Source organism: Pithys albifrons, chromosome 5 (genome assembly GCF_047495875.1).
Source record: "Pithys albifrons albifrons isolate INPA30051 chromosome 5, PitAlb_v1, whole genome shotgun sequence".
Taxonomy (NCBI): domain Eukaryota; kingdom Metazoa; phylum Chordata; class Aves; order Passeriformes; family Thamnophilidae; genus Pithys; species Pithys albifrons.
In genome coordinates, this window is record NC_092462.1 from 34,606,895 (window position 1) to 34,625,408 (window position 18,514).

Below are 18,514 nucleotides of genomic sequence, written 5' to 3' on the forward strand. Positions count from 1 at the left end.
CTGGAAGGCTATTAGGGAAAACTAATAAGTTTTCTTTAGCAGACGTGTTACAGACATCCTGCTGAATCTAATTGGTTTTTTTTAATTGTCTTAAAGATTACCTACAGATCCAAAGCATTGGAATATATTCGATTTTCAATCTCAGTTTTTTAAACTATGTATTTAAAAAGTCAACATCTCTTAGTCCTGGATCCTGGACTTCATTTAATGTTGGTTAAAGGGGAAAGAAGTGAATGTATAAATGTCCTGGGTTTCAGTTTTCCATAGCTGACTTCGTCATGCACCCTATTAAGGAAAAAAATAAGTTAAATATATTTTGTTTCCTCATTCTTTATCATGACACAAGAAACTTCACAGCAATTTAATTCTTGTGTCTGATATGGAAATATTTGTCCTTTCTCAAAGTATTTATAAATTTAATATTATTGAAACAATAAGGCTATTATGATTATTATTATTATTGTTATTATTAAGATCGTTATTGAGATTATTATGTCCTTGAAGCCGCTTCAGATGACTAATAGAATAATGTAAACCCTCAGGTAAGAAACAAAGCAGTTACATTTCCTGGTGGCTGCAATCAGTCCAAAGCAATTGAATGGTTTATTAAATATTTTTGCATAACTGAAACAAAAACTACAAAAATTCACATTATTGCTGAGTATCACAAGTTACTGATTCTCAGTTTTCTTGTCTCATGTTTTTTATTTATAAAACTTGTCTTCTACCTAGAATCTGTAATCAGACAGAAAAAGATATCATGAAACATGGCATCAGACATTTCACACTTTACAAACATCATTATAAAGCGATTCAAAGGGGTCTAGGCACTGAACCTGAGACTGCGATAGTGGGCAGAAAGGCCTAGAAGAAGGGCTCAGCTTGTTGGAGCAGCAATGCCTACAACACCACTGACAGTTTTGTGGTAGCACAGATGTTGTTTGATAGGTAAGGTGCTGGAGTTATTTGGAAAAAAATATGCTGCGCATCAAAGTAGACACTATACCACCTGCACGGAAAAACAGAAGCTACTAAGCTGTACTGGAGAAATGCCTTGCTATGCTTTTAGCAATGCTGAATGAAAACAAATACATTTTGCTTATTATCTTACACAAAGCCACCACAGGAGTCCTATTCTTACATAAAGCCACCATGGGGACTATTCCATTTATCTTTGGTTTTATACTGCGTCTAATATAAGAATGCAGAAAAATGCTCAAAATTGCATTAGTCTGTATAATTCAGGTGAATATATTAACTTCTTAAAAGAACTTCTAACCGATTAAGTTAGAAATTATATTTACTTTTTTTCTGACAGCTATGCTGCAAGTCTGCAAGCTTGTCAGAATGCTTTTTAGCTAATTTCTCTGAAGGAGGAAAACCTTTGTGAAAGCAAAATACAAACTTGAAATCAGAAAAATTCGAACACTAGAATACTACTCTCTCAATTTAGAACAAAAAGCATACAGGCAAGTCACATCCAACCCACTGTACTGCTTCAAATGTGAAAAAATCACTAGTGAACTTGGTCTGATCCCCTGTGAGCAATCAGGAAACAAAATTTTCAAATATTCTTACACCTTTACACATATTTTGGAAAGACAGAGTTTACCTTTATCATGCAATAATAAAATGAAAAATAGAACACAAACTTCCAGAAAATGGCTCCTTGAAACAAAAATCCTAATAATATGATCTCTAGATGACAAAAATTTTGAAAAAGAGGCTCTTTGCTTACAGTGATTTTTTTAAATTAAAGAACATTCTCACCCCCAGAACACATTTTCAATGCAGACACTTTTCTAGTCACTTCTGAATGCATGTATACATAGATACGACAACAGATCCCATTCTGACTGGCATTTACACAGTTAATTGTCTCCCAAAAATAAATACATAAATAATCAAACCATATTGAATTCTCTCATGTACAAAACTAAACTGTTTTCAATTATATATTTTTATCTGCAGGAAACCAATTGTTTTACTAACCACTTTGAATTGAGAATAAATATACAAAATTGCTGTATTAATTGCAATTCCCATTCATCTGAGAAACTGTTAAGTAAAATGCATTTTCCATGGCAGGCACCGAATGCCCAAATTATTAACTCATGCTACTGTAATCCACATTGTTAAAAAAGTATCTCTTTGCAAATGGTTCTTCAAATGCTAAACACTGAGTTGAAAATAAAAAAAAAAACAAAAAAACCAAAAACCCAGCCTACTTACACCTAGCCTCTATCTTATTAATAAATTCTGAAGCAATTGTGGGTGGCAGACAGTATCTTTACGCAAGTTTAAATTCAGGGCAGTGTATCCATGACTTTATGTAGAAAGAGCCATGCATCATCAGTCTTTCCTGCAGCCCCACACACTTTGCAGTCCTGGTATTTTCCACACTTCAGTGACAGAAAGGACACTGTGGAGTAGCAATGTAATGCTGCAGTGGTTTAACAATGCAGGGATCCACCTTGTTTCCTCTTTCTAAAAAAACCTACCAATAACATCTGAACAAGGAATAGAAGACAATAATGAATACTGTTACTTATGCCTCAAAAGGGGATTTCTTAAATAATGTTGACCATCTTTCATATCTGAACTCGTAAAAAAAAAAAACAAAACTGTAAAGAGATTTATTTTTTTTTAAAGACCATACTTTGAAGACCATATTGGTGTTTGCATTTCTTGATTCAATCCCATGTATGAACATGTAATACATTAAGGCTTTTTGTACGTGTTAAACAAAAAAAATAATTAGGTCATTAGTAACATTAAAGCAAAATTTTACTGTTACACTTTGCAGAATTCTTTGTCTTTTAATCACATCTTTGGAGCCATAGGAAAAAGGTTTACCAAAAAACATATTTACATTAATTATGTTATACTGTACATTCTCTGTGTCTATGTTGAGAAAGAAAATACAATCAACATTCAAGGTCAGCTAGGAAAAATTAATGTTCCAGTCATTAAAGTACCAAAATCAGAAGCAAGATGACTATTTGTGATTCCTGTAAATGACAGTGCAAGTAAAAATTCAGTTTCCTTACAACTGATCCTCAAAACCAGCAGATTAATGGTGGAAGTCTCAAATTTTTTTTACATTGTATTTTAAACATACTAGCATGCTAAAGAGGTATATAATACTATAAACAATTCACTTAGTTGGAAGTGTCAATACAGTGAATATTCAGCTAATTGATATTATGTGTTGCCTTATGTGTTGCTTAACACATAAGGCAAGGTGAACTGTGAATATGGTGTGATAAAGCATTTGGAAGAAAACAAAATTTCCTTTTGAGAACAACTGAACTCATAGTTGTGCAAGACACATCAATGCGGAGCTGACATCTGTTATTTATACAGAATTCACCTTTTTTCGTATTTTTCCTCCATTATTTTTCTCATTTCATTTTTGCTCTCCTTTACATAATAATAAAAAAAAAAAGTTCAGCCTGAATCACCCTCTCATTATTTCAAAAATTCCAGGGTAGGACCATGATTTAGTAAACATAGCTTATTTGATCCTATTGAATTGAGACATTACACCTAAAAATCACACTTCGTTAAGTCATCAGCTCCGAGATGCATCACTTCAGATATTCTAAAGATATAGTTTCTATTAGTTCTGCTGAAAGTGCCCATTTTTACTGAAATCCCAAAACAATGACTTAGAAGAAAGTTTTACATTTACACTTTTGAAAACACCTCTTTTGACTACAGACCAGGATTTTCAGATAAGGAGTACCATTAAACATTTAAAGTACTGGGAGATTAGCATTTCTTTAAAAATGATGTGTCTTGAATTGACTATCCACAAGATGAGATCTTCACAATTCTATAATCTCAATTTTAAATAAAATGGCCTTAACTCACAACAGCAACAAAGCTGAAAGGAAATCATACTTCATCTATATAAAATGCTGAAACTATTTCATACTACTGTAGCTCAACATGCATAATTATTGATGTTTTGACAATTTAGTAATTACCTATGCAATTACAAAATAATTTAAATTGATTAATAAAATTGCTCATTGCATTAATATTTATAGATTACAAAGATTACACAAAGTAATTAGCACATCCTAAAATAATATTACTCAGAGAAAATAAACATCAAACATGTTGTTTCCATAATATAAAAATTGATTAAATTATCAGGAAATACTGTAGTCTAAATCAGCATCTGTTACCAAGAAGAGCATATGCCTAAATTGGAACAGGTAAAATTATATTTCCTCACTAAATATGAAGTCTGAGTATACAGTTTTGATGTACCACACTCCAGATTATCAACAGAGCACCCTGGGAGCCCTCAGAAGTGTCTGTACTGCCCCTGTGTTCATCTGCAGTGACTTTGTCATTAGATAAACCAGCATCAGCAAGCCTCCTGTTCCACGATCTCATTACTATAAATTTCACTACACAAATTTACTCTCTGTACCTTCCAACTTACACTAGTCAGAGCCTGCACTCAACAGCTTCTCTATGAAATACAAGGAAAAGCAAGTCTGCAGCTACTGCAGGTTTGGTGATTTTAGTTTTGTTTGCTTGTTTTGCGGGGGTTCTTTGTCTAGGGAAAACACAAGTTCAAATTAATGGCCTTTTCAGTATATAAGCTTTTTCCACAATCACTTTTCTTCCACAATTCATCTTTTCTCCTTATTTACATATTCACCTTATGTATTTCTTCCAATGGTTATACTGAAAACACCAATTTGTAGACTGATTCACAGTAAAGACAGCTCCCTCCCCACTAAGAGATTCTTGTCTGGGACTCAAGACACTTTGAGGAGCCAAAATATACCTAGGAAGAGTAAAAAGGGATTACATGGAACTAATATAATCTTCTGCATCCTTCTTTTTTTTTTTTCCTGTATTTGTTCCTTCAGATTTTTTTACTCTTTTTTTCCCTTTATTTAACATGGGAAGCAAAAGGAGCCAAAATTTCTATAAACTACCTGATTAATTTCTATTCAAGAAATAAAAACTCTTAAAAATAGCATAATCTCTCACTTTTAATTCAAATATTTTATCGCCAACTATATTTTCAAGAAATTATTTTTAACATGTTTTTTCCATACACATTTCAGAACACTAATCTTAAAATGAACAAAACAAAAGTCTTTCCAGGACTACTTTTAGTGTCTTAGCAAATATTAAAGGAGAATAATAGCCCAAACTGACAGAAAAGTTAGTTGTTTTAGGAAAGTTTCCATTTTGGCAGAGTTAGGTTTACAGTTGGAGTCAATGTCCTTAAAATATCTCTTCCAATCCAGATGATTCTATGATTCTACATGAAAAAACCTCCAGACATATGCCCACGATGAAAATCTTTCTTCTCTGTCAAAGCAGAAAAACGGATGTGCTCTTCCAATTTAATAATAAAATAGGTTATCACATTTACATGAGAATGAGGAATTTACAGCCTGAGAAATAAGTGTAGACTACACATGTGAGCATACCTCACTGCAACTTAGAACATGATTCTTGTGTGTGGAATAAATACCATATTAAAGCTGAGAATAACAAACACCTCTCAAAATTTAACTATCATTTCTGCATAAATAAAAAATAAAAGGAAAGCAAGACCTCTTCTTTGTAATATCAATACATCTATGAAGTCCATTTTAGTCATGCTTTTCATCTTTTTCTGTCAGATCATGCTTATGCTGTATATCATAAAACTGTTTCTCCAAAAAAACAGAACAGAGAAAAAAGTAACAGGGAAAAAAACATCACTGTTTTTCTCCTCATCCATTATCAAAGAGAACTAGTTTTTAACTTATTGAATATAAAAATGCTAAAAGAATAGCTACAGTTGGTGCCTCTCTTCTTAATGTAAGATAGGCCAAACCTAAGATCTATTTACAATACCTTATAAAAAACAATACCTCAGTTACATAAATTGCAACCTAGATGGTTAAAAAGCAAATATTGTCAGGGTCAATGCAGATTGAAAAAGATATATATATATGTGTGTGTGTGTGTGTGTATATATATATATATATATATATCTCTTCCAAAATTATGAAATCCAAACACTTTTCTTTTTATTTAAACAATTTTTAATCATTAGACAAATCATAGCCAACTGACCTAGCACAGAAGTTGTACCATTGATATAATTCATTTTTTCAAAAGAATTAGCAGGGCAAGAAAATCTAGGATGCAATTCCTTTAGAAAAGGAAAAAAACCCCTACAAGCACAAAACATCAGAGATGGAAAAAAAGCTAATACAAATATTGTGGGCACATGTTTCCATTCCAAATTGCAGGGATCACAGACATGGGATACCTGTAAATCTCTACCCAAAATCACACAGCAACCTAAGACATTATCAGCAAGAGTATGCTCTTCACCTTCAGTCTAAATTTTCCCTTCTTAATCTCATCCTATTACTCCCATCTCGTACTTTATGAAGGGGCCAGGGGGAGGGAATATAAGATTAACCCCAGATGTAATTAGCCTAACAAGGTCACATGCAGTTTTCTTTCTCAGTCAACACAGTCAACAGAAGTGATATGATCAGCATCCACATATGGCCATCTTTGACCACATAGACATTTTAATTAAACTGATAGGACTGGCATTTCCAAGAACAAGATTTGAGTCAACACCTCTGAAATTGCAGCAGGGTGCCTGGTTCAAGCCGCTACTCCAACTCCTGAGGAACAAACACTAAACTGCAGCCTATCTGTTGATTCATCTTGAGAAAGAAACTAAGTCTTCTGCCATATTTTCTCCTCCTCCCTTGTAATTAATGATCCAAAGTTTTAAAATCCTTCCACTACCAACCAGGATATGTATAACATCGTTGTCTCTACAGGATTTAAGCACCTTACAATTATAAGTGAATTTCACCTGAAGTGTTCATTAGTTCACTCTAATAAGGCTGAAATAATATAAAACGACGTTCACAAAGTTACGTGGAAGTTACATACAACTGTTGTAGTTTGGGATTATTATGTAAATTCTCTCCCCTGCCACTAACTGCCCATGCCAGTAGTTAACAAAAGAAGTAGTTAACTGCTGATCACTTGGATGGGGGCAGGTTTGTCTCTTTTGTTTTAGAGGACATCTTTCCCTTCTTAGCTCAGTGGAAGGGGGGGGGGGGGGGGGGGAGGGGGGAGGGAGGAGGGGGGGGGAGGGGGGAGGGGGGAGATCATCACTGAGGGAGCCTGAGATCATCACTGAGTCACTGTCGTTTGATAACCTCTGTGGTTTGTGGAAAGACATTGCTCGACACCCGAGCGAGCCCATCCTGACTTGGTTGATCCGAGTTCAGGACCTTATGGGTGAAACCCTACAACTGGATGGTGCTGAAGCCAGGTTTTTGGGGGATCTGGCCCAGGATGTGGCTATTGAACAAGTGTTTGTGAGGGAATCAAAGCCCCTTTCACTCTGGGCACGACTTCTAACGAGTGTAAGAGAGAAGTTTGTTTATAGAGAAATCCTGCAGGAACATCACATTAAGAAGACTTGGAAGACCATGGAAGAAGGAATTTTACGTTTGAAGGAGATGGCAATGATGGAAGTGCTTTTTTGAAGGGGTAGGCAAACCAATAATGACCCTGACAAGGTCAGATGCACACCACATATGTGGTGGAACCTCTCACACTCGGGGCCAGCTGAATACACCGATTTCCTGGCATCCATGTATAGAGAAGAGAACCAAGAAACAGTGGGTGCTGTAGCAAATAAGCTGCGGATATATGAAGGCATGACCCACAGCCCAATGCAGGCCCGTATTTCTGCTGTAGAGACATTGGTTGCATAGGCAAAGAATGAGCAGAGGAAACTTAAAGAGGAGATTAGAGCGGAGATTAGAGACAGTCTCCAAGTGGCACCAGTGCGAATAAGAACCTCTGGAATCAGAGCCAGACGCCTCCCAACCAGAGGAAGTGGACAGACCTCATGAACTGAGATGTGGTACTTCCTGGCCAAACATGGAGAAGACATGGGACGGTGGGATGGGAAACCCACCCGTGCCCTTGCAGCCCGAGTACAAGAACTGAAGGAGAATGGAAGAAGGTCAGTGAGAGTAAGTGCAGTCCCAGTTTCCCACGGGCAAGAATCTGACCCACAGGAGGGCACCTCCCAGGTGTACTCATCGAGAAAATGTTCCGACTGCTACGACCAAGATCAGTGTTAGGGGGGCCATGCCTCTAGCCAAGTAGAGGCACGGGACAACCGTGTCTATTGGACTGTGTGGATTCGATGGTCTGGCACATCAGACCCACAAAAGTATAAAGCTTTGGTTGACACAGGCGCTCAATGCACATTAATGCCATCAGGACATATGGGCTCAGAAAGTATTTCTATTTCTGGGGTGACAGGGGGATCTCAAGAGTTGACTGTGCTAGAAGCTGAAGTGAGCTTGACAGGGAGAGATTGGCAAAAACACTCTATTATGACTGGTCCAGCCGCCCCATGTATCCTGGGCATTGACTACCTCAGGAATGGATATTTTAAAGACCCAAAGGGGCATAGATGGGCTTTTAGAATACCCACTGTAAAGACAGAGGGATTGAACAATAGAACTCATTGCCAGGTCTCTCAGAAAGTCCTTCTGCCGTTGGACTGTTGAAAGTTGAGGAACAGCAGGTGCCAATCGCCACCACAACAGTGCACCATAAGTCAGTGGTTTAACCTACATGATGGTTCTTTTTCTGCTTCAGTTCATCACTCCAGCATTTTCTGTTGCTGTTCTTTGTTCAAAGGGGACACCACAATTCCAGTTGCAATGGCAAGTATTCAGTGACACTGCCAACTGGAAAACAGAGAGACAAGATTAGATTTTGGAATCTTCCCACAGAGTATTTTTGGAAGAATCCATTAAAGGTTATCCTTTCCTTGAAGTTCTGATTTCTGCCCAGACCCTCACCTACCTTAGTCCTCCATCAAAATCCTATAAAAAGGGAAACTCATACATGCTGCAGATTTCAAAAGGCCCTACTTAATCTTTTATGCTACAGCATGTCTCTATTAGATAAGAGGAAGAACAACAGACAACTACAATGAGGACTCAAGCTGTCTCTACCCAGGCTAGGTGCTCACCAGACACCCCTAATGTGAGAAGAGTCATTATGCTGCAGGAAAATCAGTCCACAGGTTGGTTGGCCCACAGAGCTGAATGCAGGCTGAAATGGCTCCGCAACACTTTGACGTGGCATTGCACTGGAAGAACAGCCAGCTGCAGAGACGTGGTGCACTATGTAGCCTCCTGTGACACAAAACCAACACCAAAGCATTTGTAGTGTTGGAAAGACTTTTACTGAGGATGGCAAAGCAGAAGCATACATTAGGGATGCATCTAGGGAGACATACAGCTCTGTGCAGCTTTACTACTTTCTTCCCCTTCCAGTCCTGGGTGTAGCAAAATTCATGTACTAGTATGAGTGCATTAAATGGCTTCTGTATGTGCACAGACAACCCTGTTTTCCTCTTAAGTATATATTTTGGGTATATCTTGCAGTAATAATTGCTTGGCAAACCACTTCACAAGTGAAAATTAATAGTGTTGCAAGAACTGCATAAACTTAAGTGATTAGGTACAATTTAAACTGGCAGGGTTAAAATATATATATATATATATATACATATATATATATAAATACACACACTGGATAAACTTGCATGCACATACTTCACTCTGAGCATGCAAATGGTATCAGTATAGACTATTCAAACAAATTATGCATACACATTTCTGCTTATGGGACTGAGTTACACAAACTGTAGCAGTCAGCACAGTAAAGAGCTTATCATTAAACTGTTTCTGGATCTTGTAATTCAAGTACTGGACAGCAAAATATCACTCAAAAACTAGAGGTCCTCAGGAATGGGAATAGAAATAAACTTGCAATTTAATTTAAATATTTAGTATTACCTTGAGATTGTTAACAAGATAAAGTTGCACTATCATCTTCTACCATAAACTTTTTTTTTTTAACATGATATGCTTTCATAGCTTTCCTTGCTGGTATTACTTTGGCAATAAAAGAAAGAGCAGAGACATTTATTTGATGTTTATCACCCTCAATTCCCCACTACAGTGTAGGTGTTCAGTCAATGATAGGACTGAAGGCTTCACTGAGCTAGAATGAGAATAACCTGTAACACCTTATAAAAAAACCTTAGGTTAATTCCTAGGCCCTGTCGGATTTTCTCATTTTCTAGAACTCACTTTCCAGATGGAAGTTAGATGGTGATCTGACAATCCCCTCTTTGTTTCAGTATCTATAACTCAACATCATATAACCTGGACTTTAAGATTTTTACAAACAGATCAAAAATTGCTAGAAAAATATCTTCTTGAACTTTCAGTTAAAAATTATGTGAACAAGTCTAATGTACTCAAGCTAGTTCTCCTCTCCAAAGCTAAAGAAAGTTAATAGATTTTAAATTCTACACTGCAACAGTGCTCCTTTTTCCTAGGTGAAACAAACTAATGAGACAGCTTCAACTATACAAAAAAAGAAACAAATTATGAATAATGTATATGAAATAGATTTGAACTGATCTTGTGAACACATGTTGCTATGAGAAACAAGATGCATGAAATATTCTGTGGAAAGAATAATGGGTTGAATAGAACCTATTCGACCAGTTACACAGATAGTTAAAAAATATGTCAGTGTCTTATTATAGTAATTTTATCAACAGAAAATAATTTCTTTCAAATTTCACTGATGGTAAATGCAGACACCTACCACCTAGAAAACATAAAAATAATTTTATTTATAAAGCTAAATAAAACATTACAATATAATACCAACAAGAATATTAATATTAATAATAGTAACAACAATAATAAAACATTTATTGTCTTATTGATACCAGCATTCAGGTAAGTGTTGTTTTCCTTTTCTCTCCAATATTCAAGTTATTTTTGTGCCCACAAATGCAAAGGGAAATTAACTTGCTGTATGGCCTCCATTTTCAGTCAGAAAAAGACAAAATTCTTTAAGTGACAACTGTAATTTTAAGCCTGTGACAGGGGAAGCCTAACTGAAATCACTGCTCAAATAATTAAAGACTTGACCACACCTGCCCTGCTTTTAAATAATTAAATGATGCTGGTATACACTGGGGAAGAACCTGGGAGACTTACCCAAAAGCTTTGGCCTACATGTCCCCTGCTCTGTTTATGTATGCATAGAAAACAAACACAAATGAACTCTTAACAACTTTACCTCCTCATAACGTATTCGTGGTGAGAACGTAGAAGGTGATGGTAAACAAGGTTACAATTGCTAATTGGCTTTAAATATAAGGAAAATCAATAAGATTGGCCTGAGGTGGCATAGCTTCTGAGGCCACTGACAGCTTAGGCTGATCCTGTAAACTGGAAAGCAATAAATAGTTAAAACAATTGCCCTGTAGGGCCGCATGCAGCATTGAGCAGAAGGATGTGGAACATCAACATAATAAGGAACAGTTCCTATAACTTTAACATAAACAGACACTATAATTTAATATAATTTATTTTACTGGGTGAATAACACTCCACCTTTGAAAATTTCATTCCTCTGTATTCTCTCTCCCACAGTTTCATTCACAGATACACATTGTTGGACTACAATATTAAAGTTACTACTAGATTTCAAAAAGCAGTGTCTATAGAGAATTTTGTAGGAATAGTATTGCAGATTTCCTACCTGATTCTGCAGCCTGATTAATAAAATCTACTTCATAGTTTTACAAATAAGAATTCAGATGAAACCAACTCTCTATTTTGAGATAATTACCCCTTTCCTCACATGTAGCTTTTTAGTATTGAAATACACAATTTTCTTATAACAAATTAAAATATAGATTTTAAACATCCCCTCACTCCCTGGAAGATTAACATTTCAAGGCTTACATTGTTAAGGGAAACCTAGACGGGCCCTATTTCACAGGGTTTTCATCAAGGAAATTACACTACTTTGATAAAAATTAGGTAGCCAAACACTTCAAACTCAGATTGAGGTATCTTTCTTGTTCAGAAATTAAATTTGGGTTTTTATATAAAGATCACAGATTTAAGGAATGGTCTGAGCTGGACGGGACCTTTAAAGATCATCTAGTGATATATCATTTCTACACTATTCAGAACTTTCACATAGCGTAACCTAAAGTTAAACCCCATCTTCTCAGTTTATCATCATTGGTGGAAAACCTGTACTGGTTTTGCCTGGAATAGAGTTAAATTTTATCAAAGTAGCTAGCACGGGGCTATGTTTTAGATTTTTGTTGGAAACAGTGCTGACAACACACTGACATTTCATAGTTGCTAAGCAAGGCTTCTATCAAGGCTTTGTCTGCTCCTCACCCCACCCCACCAGCAAGGAAGCTGTGGGTGCACAAGAATCTGGAAGGAGACACAATGAGAACAGCTGAACCTCACTGATCCTACCCTATTGTGTCATGCTGAAAGAAGGAGGAGGAAGCAGAAGCATTTAGAATGGTGTTTGTCTTCCCAAGTAACCATTGCACATGATGGAGCCTGGATTTCCTGGAGTTGGTTGAACGTCTGCCTGGTCATGGGAAGCAGTGAATGAATTCCTCATTTTGCTTAAGTATTTGGCTTTTGCCCTGCCTATTAAACTGTCTTTATCTCAATCCATGATTTTTCTCACCTTTCCCCTCTGCTTCTCTTCCCCATCTCACTGTGAGAAAGTGGCTGAGGGGAGGCGAGGCTGAGCTGTCCACCTGGGTTAAACAGAAAAAGGAAAAATCCCTCACTTTTCATTGTTTGTTCAATTATATTCTGGAACAACCATTGGACTGCCATTACCTTGCCCAGTCAACATCTATAGATCAGATGTGGCAACCTGGGATCTGACTATGTCAAACAGATAATTCATAAACTTATTTTACTTTCTCTTGGAGAAGCAGATGGTACCATTTTGCTTGCATATAAAAAAGTCCTTCCTTAGAGTTAAATTAGATGCTTGATCATTTGCCATGACTTCTAAATTTCATTTGCATATACAAACACAAATTATCTAGTTAATCCCCTGTCTATACTTCCACATATATTTCCCCATAATTCCAGTGGGAAATACAATAGGGAAAAGTGGTATGTACTAATAACTACAATGCAGCACTAAGTATGTGCTCATGTGCCGTAAACATCATGTGTTTAACATGATGTACTGAATCAAGGACCAGTCCACGCCCTATGCAGAAGAGGCTGCACATAACAATTAAGAACATACATTACAATAATGCTCAATTTCTGAATTAAGACCAAGAGAAACACTAGGCACTGTGCAAAGACAGGCAGACACAGAAATGTTTTGAGTCAAGTTGCTTAATCAATGTCAATACATATTTATGTATTCTCACAAAAACCATTTGAACCAACCATATATATATGCTTAGAGAATCCCAATATAAATGGAGACAAGTGATTAATGAAGAAATAATTTTAAAATGCATATTTTCAATTACATCCATTGTCCTTTCAGAAGACAAAAACCTGCAAATACTATTGCATAAAATTATGAGGTTTCAAGTTCTAGAGTCTTTTCATGTATGAAAATAAAATTACTGTTCCTTCCCCAATTCGAGAAAATATCAGAGAAAGGGAAAAATCAAAAAAGTATGAGATTGCATATAAGAATAGAAAAAAAATGTAGAGCATAATCTGAAATTCTAAGATTTCGCTGAATATCTTCTTTAGAAGAGATAGATGTAATAGAGTCTACATGAAATAGAAAAACAAAGAAACATATGAGAAAATAATGAAAAGAGTAGGAATTATCAAGAAAAAACCCACTTTCTAGAAAAAGAAAGTTAACAACAAAAGAGTCTTTTTGCTAAATAAATATAAAAAATAGTAAATGAAAATGAAAAGAGGAGCAATAATAATTTGAATAGATACAGTCTTCATGTATTGATCAAAAACTTAACAGAGTCTAGAGGTTTGGTCTCAAAACTAGAATAGCAGCTACAAAAAGTATCAATAAAGTGATTTTAAATCTATGTGATAAGATGCATGTGTTACGGGAAAGGAAATAACTGGTGTCACAATTGTTAAGAACAGGAAGCTTGATCTGGAATATGCACAACTGTCACTCCTGTTCAAACTGGAGCATGAATAGACAAGATCTTTTACAATAGCCATGGGAACATGAAACCTATTAGAAAAAGGGAGAATAAAATTGAGAAGTTATATTACAGGTCTCTCAAAATAAATCTTATAATGAATTTTACAAAGGATAAGCCTTCAAAGTTTAGAAAAATGTATATACAAACAAACAGATAATAAATTTAGCTTGAATGATTTCTAGCTATTGGAGAAGCAAAGTAAATTCCAGATTTATGTCACAGAACACCAACTTAATGGACTATATGAAATTATTTTAGTTTGAGAATAAACCCCTACATCCTATGAATCTAAAATTACCAGTACAAACCCATAAATCCAACAAATTTTAATATTTAACAATATTTTTTGAGAAGTCATCCCTCATGTGATGATAGAATGACTCAAAATTTTAAGGTATAGTCAGAACCAGGAAGCTAGAGTTCCACCTAAACTGAACAAAAAGGATTTAGTCTTCAAATAAAGTAGACTAAGGTGATAAAGTCTGGGGATACTATTACAATCAAGTTGAAAATAGTAATGGAAAATGTTTCTAAGAATACTTAGTTGAATTTTGTTAAAATATTTCAGAATTTATTCAATTTGGATGAAGCTAGAACATCTTAACATCAAATAAAATGAAATGGTGTAACTGATTTGATCAAACTCTTTAAATATATTTCAGTGAGGTAATTTCTTTTGTATTTTTTCCTGTGCTGCTGTTCAGTATTCCATTTACTTACATAATGAAAAAAGCAATTTGTTAATGATCATAACCTGCTTCCTACTTCACAAGCTTCCTTCTTTCTTCCACTAGAAGAAAAAAATTTCTTTCCATAAAAATGAACTGGGAAGCCTGCCATGTGAGGAAAGGCTGAGGGAACTGGTTTTTCTCAGCCTTGAGAAAGGAAAGCTTATAGGAGATCTTATCATCATGTTGCAGTATTTCAAGGGTGGCTACAAAGAAGATGAAGACTCCCTTTTTACAAAGAGTCACAAGGAAAAGACAAGAGGTAATGGGTATAAGTTACTCTTGGGGACACTCAGATTAGATACAAGAGGAAAGTAGCTTGTAATGAGAATAATGAGCCATTGAAACAATCTCTGGACACTTTAAAGATTCGGCTGCAAAGGGTGCTGGGCCATCTTGTCTAGACAGTGCTTATGCTGAGAAAGAACCAGATGACCCTTGAGATTCCTGCCAACCTGGTATTCTATGATCTTATGAAAAATTATTGAGACTTCCTTGCAATTTTCTTTGCATTTACCTTTGGAAAAATGGCATTTTCAAGTTCCTACTTTGGGGGCTATTTTTAAATGGAAAGCCTTTTAAGAAGCCTTAGCTGAAGTTCTGAAATATAGAAGACATTCTGCTGAATCAGAAGTGCACACAAAAGGCATGCGGCAGAGCTGAAAAAAAGATGCAGCCTACATTGCACTTTGCTTCCTACAGTCTAAGAAAGCAAAGAGCTTACCAAATAAACCCACACAATGGGAATCAGGTCCACAGAGGAGCTGGAATGCACTGAAAAAAGGAAGGTTAATTTCAAAAGAAGGGACTTGAACAGTTTACCATAAGTCAATCTGTACACTTAGAACAAATAATTTGTTACATTCTTTACTTTCTGCTGTTTCATTATTTTTCATTTTCCAGTGATAAAGTCTGTATCTTCACTCAAAACCAGATGGAAAATTTTTCAATATTGAAAGGCAAGACTACTAAGCAAAATCAAAATTTATTTGAAACAAGATTTCAGATTAAAAATGTTACAAGTAAAATAAGGAACTTCAGTCAAGAGCCTGCAAGTTGGAAAGACATTGCCAGCAAAACCTTATACTGCATATCATTTACTTCAGAAATGAGGGAAATATAAACTAATGGTTAAGAGCTCAGGAAGCATAGAAAATGAAGAGGAAAACTTGGCAGGCCTCAACAGATATTATTGCTTTATTTCATGTTGTGAAGATTATTAGTCTATAACCAATCATGACATTAGACTCACAATATCTTCCTCAGCTGTTTATATCTCTCACTTTCTTACATCATCAACTAAGCAGCAGTCTATACAGCTGCATGCAAACTTATTTTCGAATGTGTTTTAGTATTAATAAAGTTAAAAGATGCTAATTCTCTGGATTCAACAGTTCTGAGCTGTTTTCCCACTTCATCATTTCTAAATCCCATCTGATACATTGGATTGGAATGCTTATCTCTGGAATATCAAACCAAATTAAATGCTGACTCGCAGTCAAGCAGAAATCAAAATATGCAAATTTCCACATATCTCAAATCCTTAACAGCTACCTCGTATTACTGTAATACCTAAATAGTAAAAGTAATTTAATAAAATGTAAAACTAAAATTGCAATAGTAATTAAATGTGGCAATAATATACATTAAGTTTACTTTTTCATAGAATTATTGCTATTTAATTTCAAAGAAACAAAGAATTTGCCAAGTTGGAAGGGACCCACAAGACTTATTGGGTCCAACTCTTAGCCCTACACAAGACCATTCCCAAGAGTCACACCATGTGCCTGAGAGTATCATCCAAACACTTCTTGAACTGGTGGGTTTGGTGCTGTAACTACTTCCCTGGGGAGCCTGTTCCAACATCCAACCACCCTCTGGGTGAAGACCCATTTTCTAATGTCCAGTCTAAACTTCCCCTGACATTACTTCAGGCCATTCCCTCAGGTCCTGTCACTGGTCACCACAGAGAAGAGATCAGTGTCTGCTCCTCCTCTTCCCCTCTTCCCCTCATGAAGAGGGCTCTTCATACAGCTTCCCCTCAAGGCCCTTCACCATTTTTGTTTCCCTCCTTTGGACACTCTCTAAGAGCTTAATATCTTTCCTATATTGTGATGCCCAGAATTGCACACAATATTCAAGGTGAAGCCGCCCCAGTGCAGAGCAGAGTGGGACAATCCCCTTCCTTGACCGGCTGGCAATGCTGTGCCTGATGCCCCCCAGAACAGGGTTGGCCCTCCTGGCTGCCAGGGCACTGCTGACTCACATTCAACTTGCCATTGACCAGGATCCCCAGGTCTCTTTCCATGGCACTGCTTTCCAGCATCTTGTTCCCCAGTCTGTGCGTAATCTGTGGTTGCCCCATCCCAGTGCAGGATGCAGCACTTTCCCTTGTTAACTTTATATGTTTGGTGCAGCCCTCTAGTATGTTGAGGTCTCTCCGTAGGGCCTCTCTCCCTTCAAGGGAGTCGCCATCTCCTCCCAGTTTTGTGTCATCTGCAAACTTGCTTTATATCCCTTCCAGTCCTGTGTCATTTACGAAGATGCTGAAGAGCACAGGGCCTCAAATGGAGTCCTGTGGAACCCCACTAGGGACAGGTCACCAGTCTGATGTAACCCCATTCACTATCGCCCTCTGTGCTTGACCTGTGAGGGAATTGCCTACCCATCACATGATGTGTTTATCCAGCTGTGTGCTGGACATTTTGTCCAGTAGGATACTGAGAGACAGTATCAAAAGCTTTACTGAAATCCAAAAAGATTCCATCAACTGGCTTCCCTTGATCAACTGGATGGGTTATCTTTTCATAAAAGGAAATCAGGTTGGATAAGTAGGACTTTCCTCTCATGAAGCCACACTGGCTGGGACCATTGTCTTTCAGGTGAACTTTCATTTCTCCGGAAGTAAAGTATTCTAGATGAAATCTAGATGAAATTGAGCTATACTAACAATTTCGGGTATATAGGAAACTATAAAATTTTCCTCTCTTAACACTGCCTTTTTGTGTTCTCCCCTGTAGCAGAAACTTACATTCTATATATTTCACCATTGAACACAATAATTTTGTCACATTACATAGGGGCTTCTTTCACCAAAACTTCAACAACTTTCAAGCAGACCACTGCCTCCTTAATTATAACTGTTTGGAATACCACATTTTATCCGTGGTTAGGAATAATTATTCACCTTTCAGCTTAGATGTCATCCTGTCCATGTGCAACAGCTGGAGGGTAGTACTTCCTAATCACTCATGCTGCTTAGGATAAAAAAATATAGTGCCTATTTTATACTTATTAATCAAATTGGAGCAGGCAAATTTAACTGAATATGTTCCAAATAATCAGTCTTGCTGTAGTCTGGAAAAGTCAGTATAATTAAAACAAGTAAACAAGTAGACAATTTTTGCTCTTAGATGTGGGGCAGTTTGAAGCCTTTACATACAAGTACCAGTTCTTACTCACCTGGGCAGGTCTAGTGATGCAAGTGGTTTTATCTCAATGGACAAAAATCGCAGGGTTAAAATTCTTGTAAATGAGTAACTTTATTGAATTTCATATGATTCCTGTTAACTCTGCTATGTAAACTGTTGACTTTTCATTGCCTGAGCATCTATTATCAATAGCTTTTCATGCTATCTCAACCATCTCTTGCAACATCATGTTTAACATATGAAGACAG

At 36.4% G+C, this 18,514-nt stretch overlaps 1 protein-coding gene across 8 annotated transcripts in view; it reads right to left on the reverse strand.

Moving 5' to 3' along the window:
* MARCHF1 (membrane associated ring-CH-type finger 1) overlaps nt 1–18,514 on the reverse strand; it is a 242,705-nt gene that overhangs the window by 72,865 nt on the left and 151,326 nt on the right. The gene's annotated exons all lie outside the window — the stretch shown is intronic.